This window comes from Alligator sinensis, unplaced genomic scaffold, assembly GCF_000455745.1.
Source record: "Alligator sinensis unplaced genomic scaffold, ASM45574v1 scaffold46_1, whole genome shotgun sequence".
Taxonomy (NCBI): Eukaryota; Metazoa; Chordata; order Crocodylia; family Alligatoridae; genus Alligator; species Alligator sinensis.
This window is the reverse complement of record NW_005841907.1, coordinates 2275133-2285582: the sequence shown is the minus strand read 5'-3', so window position 1 is coordinate 2285582 and position 10450 is coordinate 2275133.

The following is a 10450-nucleotide window of genomic DNA, read 5'->3' as shown; positions in this document are numbered from 1 at the left end:
CACAAATAATTATGACATCATAGGGATAACGGAGACCTGATGGGACTCTACCCATGACTGGACCATGGATATAGATGGCTATACCCTGTACAGGAGAGATCGAGTAGATAAAAGGGGTGGGGGGTATAGCTCTCTATGTAAAGGAAAGCTACATGTCCCTGCAAGCTGATGTTGATGACCAGGGTGGACTACTGGAGACCCTCTGGGTTAAAATCCATGGGGAACACAGTATAGGGGACACAATAGTGGGAGTCTACTACAGACCTCCCTCCCAAAGTCAAGAGCTTGACCAGGAGTTCACCAGGGAACTGGCTGAGGCCACATGCTCCAGGACCATGGTTGTCATGGGTGACTTCAACTACCCAGAAATCTTGTGGGAGGATCACTTAGCAAAATCCGAGCAGTCACAAAGCTTCCTATTATGCATGGATGACCTTTACCTGACTCAAGAAGTCTGTGGGCCAATGAGAGATAAAGCACTGCTTGACCTGGTACTGGCTACTGGGGATGACCTAAGTGGTGACCTAGTCATTGATGGGAAGCTGGGTGACAGTGACCACAAGCTGATCACCTTCACCATCCACTGTAAAGCTGGCAAGTCAGTCAGCAACACTGAAGTCCTTGACTTCAGGAAAGCCAACTTTGACAAGATCAGGAGGCTTGTCAGTGAGGCCCTAAGGGACCATAACCCCAGGGGGAGGGGAGTTCAGGAAGAGTGGTTGCTCCTCAAGGAAGCAATCCTCAATTCACAAGCTAATTCTATTCCATCTCAGAGGAAAGGCAGCAAGAGGGCACAGCAGCCCCCTTGGCTCTTGAGGGATCTAGCAGACCTCCTGAGGCTAAAAAGAAAGCCCTTTAAAGGATGGAGGATGGGATTCACCTCCAAGGAGGAATATTCTGCATTGGTCCAGTCCTGCAGGGAACAAACAAGGAATGGGACAACTGATGCCCAGGAAAAAGCCAACCTATTAAATGGGTACTTTGTGTCAGTTTTTCATCAGTCCCATGGGATGCTCATGCCCACTATGGGACAGGGAGGTCTGGGTGAGGGAAATCCCCTGCCCTCCATCAATGCTGACCTCATGAAGGAACACCTTGAGAGGCTGGATACCTTCAGGTCAGCTGGCCCTGACAATCTATACCCCAGGGTATTCAAGGAGCTGGCAAGCATCATAGCCCAGCCTCTGGCACAGATCTTTGAGAACTCCTGGCACTCTGGTGAAGTGCCCGAAGACTGGAAGAAGGCCAATGTGGTGCCTATCTTCAGGAAAGGGAGGAAAGTGGATCTGGCAAACTATAGGCCCATCAGCCTGACCTCTATCCCGGGGAAGGTCTTAGAAAAGTTTATTAAAGAGGCCATCCTTAATGCACTGGCCGACGCCAACATCCTGCAGGATAGCCAGCATGGGTTTGTTGCGGGTAGGACTTGCTTTACCAATCTCATTTGCTTTTACGACCAGGTGACCTATCACCTGGACAAGGGAGAAGAGATTGATGTCATATATCTTGAGTACAAAAAAGCCTTCGATCTGGTATCCCATGATCACCTCTGGACAAAGGTGGCCAACTGTGGCCTTGGCTCCACCACGATCTGCTGGCTGGGAAATTGGCTCCATGGTCGGACCCAGAGGGTGGTAATTGATGGAAGTCAATTGTCATGGTGCCCTGTGACCAGCGGGGTCCCCCAAGGCTCTGTCCTTGGACCCATATTGTTCAACATCTTCATTAATGATGTGGACATTGGAGTCAGAAGCAGACTGACCAAGTTTGTCAATGACACCAAACTTTGGGGCAAAGCATCCACACCTGAAGACAGGAGGGTGATGCAGACTGACCTGGACAGGCTCAGCAAATGGGCGGACGAGAACCTGATGGTGGTTAACACTGAAAAATGCAAGGTTCTCCACCTTGGGCGGAAAAACCTGCAGCATTCTTAAAGGCTTGGCAGTACTACGCTGGCTAGCACTATGGAAGAAAGAGACTTGGGGGTCATCACTGACCACAAAATGAACATGAGTCTTCAATGTGATGCTGAAGCTAGTAAAAAAACCAAAACGCTGGCTTGCATCTATAGATGCTTCTCAAGCAAATCCCAGGATGTCATTCTCCCCTTGTACTCGGCCTTGGTGAAGCTGCAGCTGGAGTACTACATCCAGTTTTGAGCCCCACAATTCAAAAAGGATGTGGAGAAGCTTGAGAGAGGGCAGCGAAGAGCCACGTGTGTGATCAGAGGTCAGGAAAATAGAACTTAGGATGACAGGCTGAGAGCTATGGGGCTCTGTACCCTGGAAAAGCGCAGGCTCAGGGGTAATCTGATGACCACTTATAAGTTTATCGGGGTGACCACCAGTATCTGGGGGAACGTTTGTTCACCAGAGCACCCCGAGGGGTGATGGGGTCAAACAGTTATAAATTACTGCAAGACCGTTTCAGGCTGGACATAAGGAAGAATTTCTTTACTGTCCGAGCCCCCAAGGTCTGGATTAGCCTGCCATCAGAGGTGGTTCAACCACCTACATTGAACACCTTCAAGAGAAAATTGGATGCTTATCTTGCTGGGATCCTATGACCCCAGCTGACTTCCTGCCCTTTGGATGGGGTGCTGGACTTGATGATCTTCCGAGGTCCCTTCCAGCCCTAATGTCTATGAAATCTATGAAATCCCACAAGGTTGCATTGCTTTCCTGAGAGAGGCTAGTATGTTTAGCCAGATCTACCTGTATGTTTAGTCAGATCTACCTAATCCAAACAGACCCTGACATACACTGAAAGCTTTTTTCAAGCTCCAAAGCCCAGGTGTAACCAAGAGGTAAAACTGCATTTTTACTGGTGATCCACCAGGCACTATTTGGCAGAGAAAGGATGAATGAGCACCACTGCAGTAAGGCATAGTGGGAAATGGGATTTCTCCCTAGCAACCCCCCTTCCCTGCCCTCCACCAACCCCCCCCCTCCCTCCTTCCCCCAGAGAACTGGAGGAGCCTCATCCCTCTGGGCCCTCATGCTTGAGTTTCCCAGCTGTCCTGGCTCCCGCGTTGGAGAGATGAGACCTAGGTGTCAGGGTTTTCCCTGCTGGGAGGCAGAACACAGGTGTTTGTCAGGAGACATAACCAACCCATGTCTGCACATACCCAGCTCAGCATTTACCAGGCCAATTCTAGTAATGACTTCATTGGTACCCAAAACACTGAATATGTCTGTTTGTATTGTGAGTTCCCTCAGAGTAATGGCACCCATAGACAGGAGTGATAAGTTCCTATTATCCAGCATATAAACCATCATTTACCCATAAACAAACCTAGTGTTCTCCAATGAGCTATTTTTAATTCTCTACAAAACCCCCTACCCAAGCCCAAGTTTCTGCCCTGGTGCTTGGATCCAAACACTGCACCAGTTCTACTTCCCTGCCTGGAACACCTTCATTGATCATGCTGAAGACTGCCTGTCTGCAAGCTCCAACAAACACCTGGGAGCCTCAACTGGTTCAAGCTTCACTGAGTGGTGAGACTCCAACTCTCTCTCTCTCTCTGACTCCAGGAACCTAACTGTTGCTCTCTTACTCCAGGCACAGCGTTCTAAACCTGACACAGCTTTTCAAGCCCGACTTTTGCTCATTAAACTTGAGTTAGACTTCCCTAAACACCCAATTAAACCCACATAATATTGTACATGCTTTGTTTATTTGTCTCTCTTGTATGACTGTTACTACTGGTATCATCATAAGTTCATATACCTGGAAATAAATAAATGTTATGGTCAAGCTGGTTGCTACACTCTCTCTCTGAACCTCATTTAGTCTTCCTGCCCCTTGACTTCCCCATTTGCCCTGCAGCAATGATTATTTTACCTATGCCAAAGATCCCTGTAATGCCCAAAACTACTGTAGGGTCTGTTCATCAAGTGAGATACTACTAGGATCATTGTGACAAGAGATTGGAAGGAGGGGGGGGAATGAATTGAGTTCAAGGCATATAAGGGTATCAGCTGGAAATGCGGGGTAACCTGGCCTGACTTAGATATGCTCTATTAACTGGTGTGTTTGCCTGACTGCATTTTATTGTTGCCCTCATGAGCTGAGTTTGAGGCATATGAGGTTGTCAGCCTGTCAATGCTGAATAACCCGGCGCACTTAGACATACTCTATTAGCTTGTGTGTATGTGTCTGAATGCATTTTATTGTTGCTTTGATGAACTGGGTCCACAACATGTGAGGGGGTCAGCCTGTATATGCTGATAACCCAGCCTGGCTCAGGCGTGCCCTATTAATCTGTGTGCACGCGCATATATGTGTTTGACTGATTCAGTGGTTAGAGAAACCCAGCCCCATTGAAACTAAATCCTGCAAGGTAGCTCCATTGGGGGTGAGAACTTGCATAAGGGAGAGAGAGAGCTTCATATAGAAACACAAGTGACACAAGCAGCACATTGATAGAATTACAGATAGACCCCAGAAACATACCCCTAAAAAATGAGATTATCCCAAAGTGACGGGCAAAACTCATAACAATGTCCATATAGCAGGTGGCAGTTATAACTTTGTATGCATCATTGAGGGTGGTGTCATTGTTTACTGTGATTTGAGTGTCCCCAAGTGGTGCCGGCATATTCAGCCACAGAGAAACAAAGTGCTAAAGCAGTAGTGTGTAGGGTGGATAGATAGATGTGCTTTCCACTTGGAATTTGCAAGCTTATGCAGAATGCTGTTTCATGTATTAGCCTTGGCTTTGGTATCTAATATGTGCTTCTTGTAACAAAATGTATGGTCCAGTGTTATCCCTAAGTAGACTAGGTGTTTCTGATGTTCAAGACTCTGGTCACCCCAGGTGACATTCAGGTGTCATTCTGCATCCTGGTTTCTCAGATGGAAAGCACATATTTGGGTTTTGCTAGGGTTGGGTTTGAGATAATTATTTAAGTAATAATCTGACATCTCATTCACTGCCTTCTCCAGGATCTTCTTTGTGTCTTAAAAATTCTTCTGCTGTGTGGTAATACAGAGATCATTAGAGTAGATGAAACGCTGACATTTCACAGGAAGTGGTTGATCAGTAATGTAGATGTTGAATAAAAGTGGGGTGAGCACACTGCCTTGTGTTAAGCAGTTCTTTTGGGAGTACTATCTGCTCTTCTGGTCATTTAGTTCCATGTAGAAGTGCCTGTTCTCCAAGAGGCTGTGGATGGTCAGTCTTAGATCTACGTCATCAGTCATTAGGTACAGTTTGTGGATTGTGATGTAGGGTTGGACGGTATTGTATGCAGCAGATCAATCAGCAAACGCCAGTGATTAACTTCTGTTGGAAACTATCTTCAGTATGCTGTGTGAGGTTTAGTAGTTGGCCTGCACAGAATTGATCTGGTTTAAAACCTGCTTGGTCTTATGTAAGTTTAGAATTTACCAAGGGTGAAATTCACTGCAGGATAAGATGTTTGTAGGTGATGCTGAGAAGGGAGATTGGTTTATAACTTTTTGGTGGTCTTCAGGATCTTCAGGTAATCCTCCCTCTTTCTTGTGTGTGTGCACGGGCATTTCTGAGGTTGTGTTTTTGTTTTGTTTTGTTGGGGGGTTTTTTGTTTGTTTGTTTTTTTTAAAACACAGCTTACACTCATCGTTACACTCTAGAATCAACACCATGGTTAAGTGAATAGGGACAGGCCATACCTCTCAGCTATAGTTTCAGCCAGCCAACAGACTTGGAAAGACATAACTTCATAGGTTTATACTTTATAAGCAGGGATCCTGGTTCTCTCTGATAAATGCCCCCACCACCCCCAATTTTCAGATAAAATAGTAACCCCAAATCCACATTTTTCCATGATTAAAATGAAACACCTCTATATATAGACATTAAATATAGTGGTGTTTCATTTTAATCGTGGAAAAGTCATAGGTTACTTTTTTAATCCAAAAATTGAGATGGGGAAGTATCAGAGAAAACCAGGATCCTCGCTCATAAGTATTATGGTTCCAGGACTTGATATAGCTATACAGATGTTTGCTATTCAAAGTCTAGGCCCTTTCATGAAAAAAAATATACTGAGGAAAAGTTAAACAGGATTTGTAATTATTATCCAATTTCAAGATGTCACTAGATGAAGGTTTCTACACAGGGTGATGGCTCTGAATCAACTCAGCAGTTGCTGTAATCACTCAAGCCAAACATATGTGCATGTGAAAAATTCTTTAGTGTCAGTGGGAAAGGCCAGCCATAGGCAGGATAACATAAATATATCTTTTATTGCAAAAGTCATACTATATGCCTGTGTTTACAATTTTGTATTAGGAAACACTAATCAGTTCAGGGACTAAAGTTTTCACTCCACCCCCCACCCCTTCAAGAAAGTTATTGCTATCCTTTACTACCAGATGTAGAAAAGTCAATGAGCCTGTGCACACTCCTTCTTGGCATTCCAGGATCCAAATTTCTCTCATGACCATGAATCACAATAAAAAAAAACAACAAAAAACCCTACTAAAATGTGTTTGCTTCTTCCCTCTGCACCCACCTGCACACAAATAGATTAGCAACCAATCAATGCTGCTGAAAATAGCTCTTTCCTGTTATGATTATGATCAAGATCTATATTTTGTTAAGTCTGATATATATATTTTTTAATGCTGGTAGGCTGAGCAAAAGCAAAAGCAGTCAATATTGTTACAATCAGATAAGGAAAGAACTAAAAAAGATTCTAAGTATCAATCACTAAAATATTTTGAACTGTGATAAGACTGAATCTGCTCTAAATTAAAATCAACAGATATTTTATGTGATATGACTTACGTGTCTTATAGAGTACATGTTTGTGTGTGTGTGTGTGTGTGTGTGTGTGTGTGTGTGTGTGCGCGCGCGCGTGTGCTATGAATGCATTACTGGACATATTGCAAATTTATACAACACACCAATTACTTGACTATGCTACAGCTGCACCGGCCTCTATGGCAGGTTTCCTGGATATTATACTTGTCTTTGTGTGCCTTTCTTGATTGAATTTCCATAGCTGCAACAAATCATGATAGATATTTCAGTAAAAATATCTTATCTCCAGATGATATGAAAATGTAACTTTCATGTCACCTATATTACCTAGACACATTCATGTCACCTAGACAGAACTCATTTGTATCACTGAAACCCTCATCCTCCATGGGTCCATAAGGGCATAGGCAAACTCCTGTGCACAGTCTCATTGATTTTAATGAAGCTCCCCTTAGGCTAATTACAGACATTTGGGAGAGGTTAAATCTATTCAAAATGGCTGCCTGATATCAGGTAAGTCAGGATGGGGGGTGCTAACCAGGGGGTTAGGGGTCCATCATGCTGGAGGGGATATGGGGGGGGGAGGATCTTCTGACAGAGGGGGGGCAGGAGTGTCCTGTGTGTGGAGTAGTGACAGGTGCAACCTACGAGGGGTAGAGTGAGTAGGCGCGACCCATAGGTACGATCGGGAGGCAGGCATGACCCATGGGTGAGGTAGGAAGTCAGGCACAACCCATGGGTGGGGGGGAAGGCACAAACTGTGATGGGTGAGAAGGAGCAGGTGTGACCCTCAAAGAGTGGGGTGAGTAGGCACAACCCACAGATGAGCAGGCAGGCAAAGGATGAGGGGGAAGAACAACCAATGGGCAGGATGGGGGTTATCATGGGTTGTGCCTCCTCCCCGCCCCTTGTGGGTTACACCTGCCCCCCTCCCCCCACCGGGGCCTACTGCCCCTCCCCCCACCAGGGCCTACTTGCTCAGCTCCAGCAGCAAATTCAGATAAAAACAGCTGCACTCAGAGCAGCTTGTAGGATGGGGTTTGAGAGCTCTGGCTGCAAGGGGAGCAAGGAGCCAGGGGGCAAAAAATAGACCAGTGTGGGTAAAGGGGGGAGTAAAAAGAGCAGCCCCAGGGCTGGAGCCAGTGGCTGGGTTTTTCCAGTCCCAGGTTTGCACAGAGGAGGTGGACAGAAGTTCTATGCACCAGATTGATCTAAATCAAATAAGTCTAATATGACATAGATCCAGGCTTATCTTAAACTGGGTTCTGCTATTTTTAGACTGGTTTGTGTTCATGGAACTTGTGTTAACTTACAGGTTTAGACTGACTGCTGGTCACTGAGACTGGGTCTGTGAGTGTAAGATCAGCACACGGACATGCTAGTTTAAAATTGGGCAGCCATTTTGAACCCAATTTAACCTCCTGAATGTCTATATTTAGCTTTAGAGACAAATCTACCTCCACTGGATTTTTTTCAGAATAAGCTTTACCTTTCTAGTTGCTTGCTTAGAACAAAGAACTTTGTCAGATGTGGTCTGTAGTAGATCTTGGGTCAGTTGTGGCACAGTGAATAGCAGCACATTTACTATGTAAGCAGCCCCATTAAGATCAGTGGGACTTCATGCACAATAAAGTATTGTTTGTTTTTGAGTAAAATGGCACAACATGGCCATGAACGAAGCAACCAAAATTCATAGATGCATAGATGTTAGGGTCGGAAGGGACCTCAATAGATCATCGAGTCCGACCCCCTGCATAGGCAGGAAGTGTGCTGGGTCTAGATGACCCCAGCTAGATGCCTATCTAACCTCCTCTTGAAGACCCCCAGGGTAGGGGAGAGCACCACCTCCCTTGGGAGCCCATTCCAGACCTTGGCCACTCGAACTGTGAAGAAGTTCTTCCTAATGTCCAGTCTAAGTCTGCTCTTTGCTAGCTTGTGGCCATTATTTCTTGTAACCCCCGGGGTCGCCTTAGTGAATAAAACCTCACCAATTCCCTTCTGTGCCCCTGTGATGAACTTATGGGCAGCCACAATGTCGCCCCTCAACCTTCTCTTGCGGAGGCTGAAGAGAAGGAGGTGCCCCAGTCTCTCCTCATAGGGCTTGGTCTACAAGTCCTTAACCATATGAGTGGCCCTTCTCTGGACCCTCTCCAGGTTATCCGCATCCCTCTTGAAGTGCGGCGCCCAGAATTGCACGCAGTACTCCAACTGCGGTCTGACCAGCACCCGATAGAGGGGAAGTATCACCTCTTTGGATCTATTCATCAAGTGCCATTGGCTTTTCTGATGGCTTCGTCACACTGCCGACTCATGTTCATCCTGGAATCTACTAGGACTCCAAGATCCCTTTCCACTTCCGTGCCACCCAGCAGGTCATTTCCTAGGCAGTAGGTGTGCTGGACATTTTTTCTTCCCTAGGTGCAGCACTTTGCATTTCTCCTTGTTGAGAATTAAAAGACCAGACAAAGCTCACAATACTAATACTTCATAGAACATTACTGCTTTGAAATATATGGCATGACTTAGAGCAGGAAGTATACTTTGATTATAGGTGAACTGAAATTTCTAAATCAGACTTTTTCTGTGACGTCTTGCGCCTTGCGTGCTGCCCAGCCTGTCAGGGTGAAGCCCCTCCCCTGACTTTCCTGCCACAACTTTGATGTCAAACTATCATGAGAGGGGGTTTTCAGTGGAGATCTTCCCAGGATGCCCTCCCAACAGATGGCAGTACTCACAGTTGTTTGGCATGATGTTCCACGGGGCTTCGCATCCCCTACACCCCGTCCACTCGCCAACCGGGTGGATATCCATTATTAGTGATCTTCAGCCCTGTAGGATGGCCTAAGGCCTGCCTTTCTGGTCGCTGTTGCTTTTCCCCCCCTCTTCTCAGGGTTTTTCTTTGCTCAGAAGAAATATTCCCCTGAGGAGGAGAGGGCTGCAGAGCTGCCTCCCTTACCCCTGCCTCCTCTAGGGGGCTCAAATGCCTCCTTCTCCCTGCTGCTCACAGAGAACTTCAATGCCTCCTCAAGCTCCATTTCTGCAGGGAGTTGGAGGGCTTCCCCTGCTTTGCCTCCTGCAGGGGGCTTAAGGGTTTCCCAGGTGTTGCCTGCAGGAGCCGCCCAGGCTGTATTGCTCCCTTCCCACACCGGAGCTTCCGCTTGCCTAGCGTGCTGCTGGCCCATGCTCTCTCTCTCTGGCTCTCTCCCCGCCCTAGTTTCAGTGGGGCTTTTAAACTTTTCTGCAGCAGCCAGTACAGCCGCTGGGATTGGTCCAGCTGTTTCCTGCACTGGGAACAGCTGATTAAACAGCCAGTGTAATGCTGGATCGCACGGCTGCAGCCGCAATTGTGTCTCCTACTCCAGCTAGCCTGTGGCAGGTAAGTTATCCCTGCCGGGGGTCTGTTCCTGCGGTATGGGGCCCACAGGGATTACTCTCTCCCCTTCAGGAGCCTGTGGTGGTGCCTTGCCACCACAGTTTCAATAACCATCTTTACAATTATTTCATACCTTTTGGATTTGTGTTCTGATATTGTTTGTGATAAAAAAAAAAAAATCAAGAGGCCAAAAGTGTAAAAATTAAAAGTATCTAATTATAGAACCAGGGTCTCTTTTTTAATTCCTACCCATATGCTCTTTTCCATCTGATAAATAAATTAGTCCTTTTAAATTTTATGTACATTAATATGTATATGTTCTC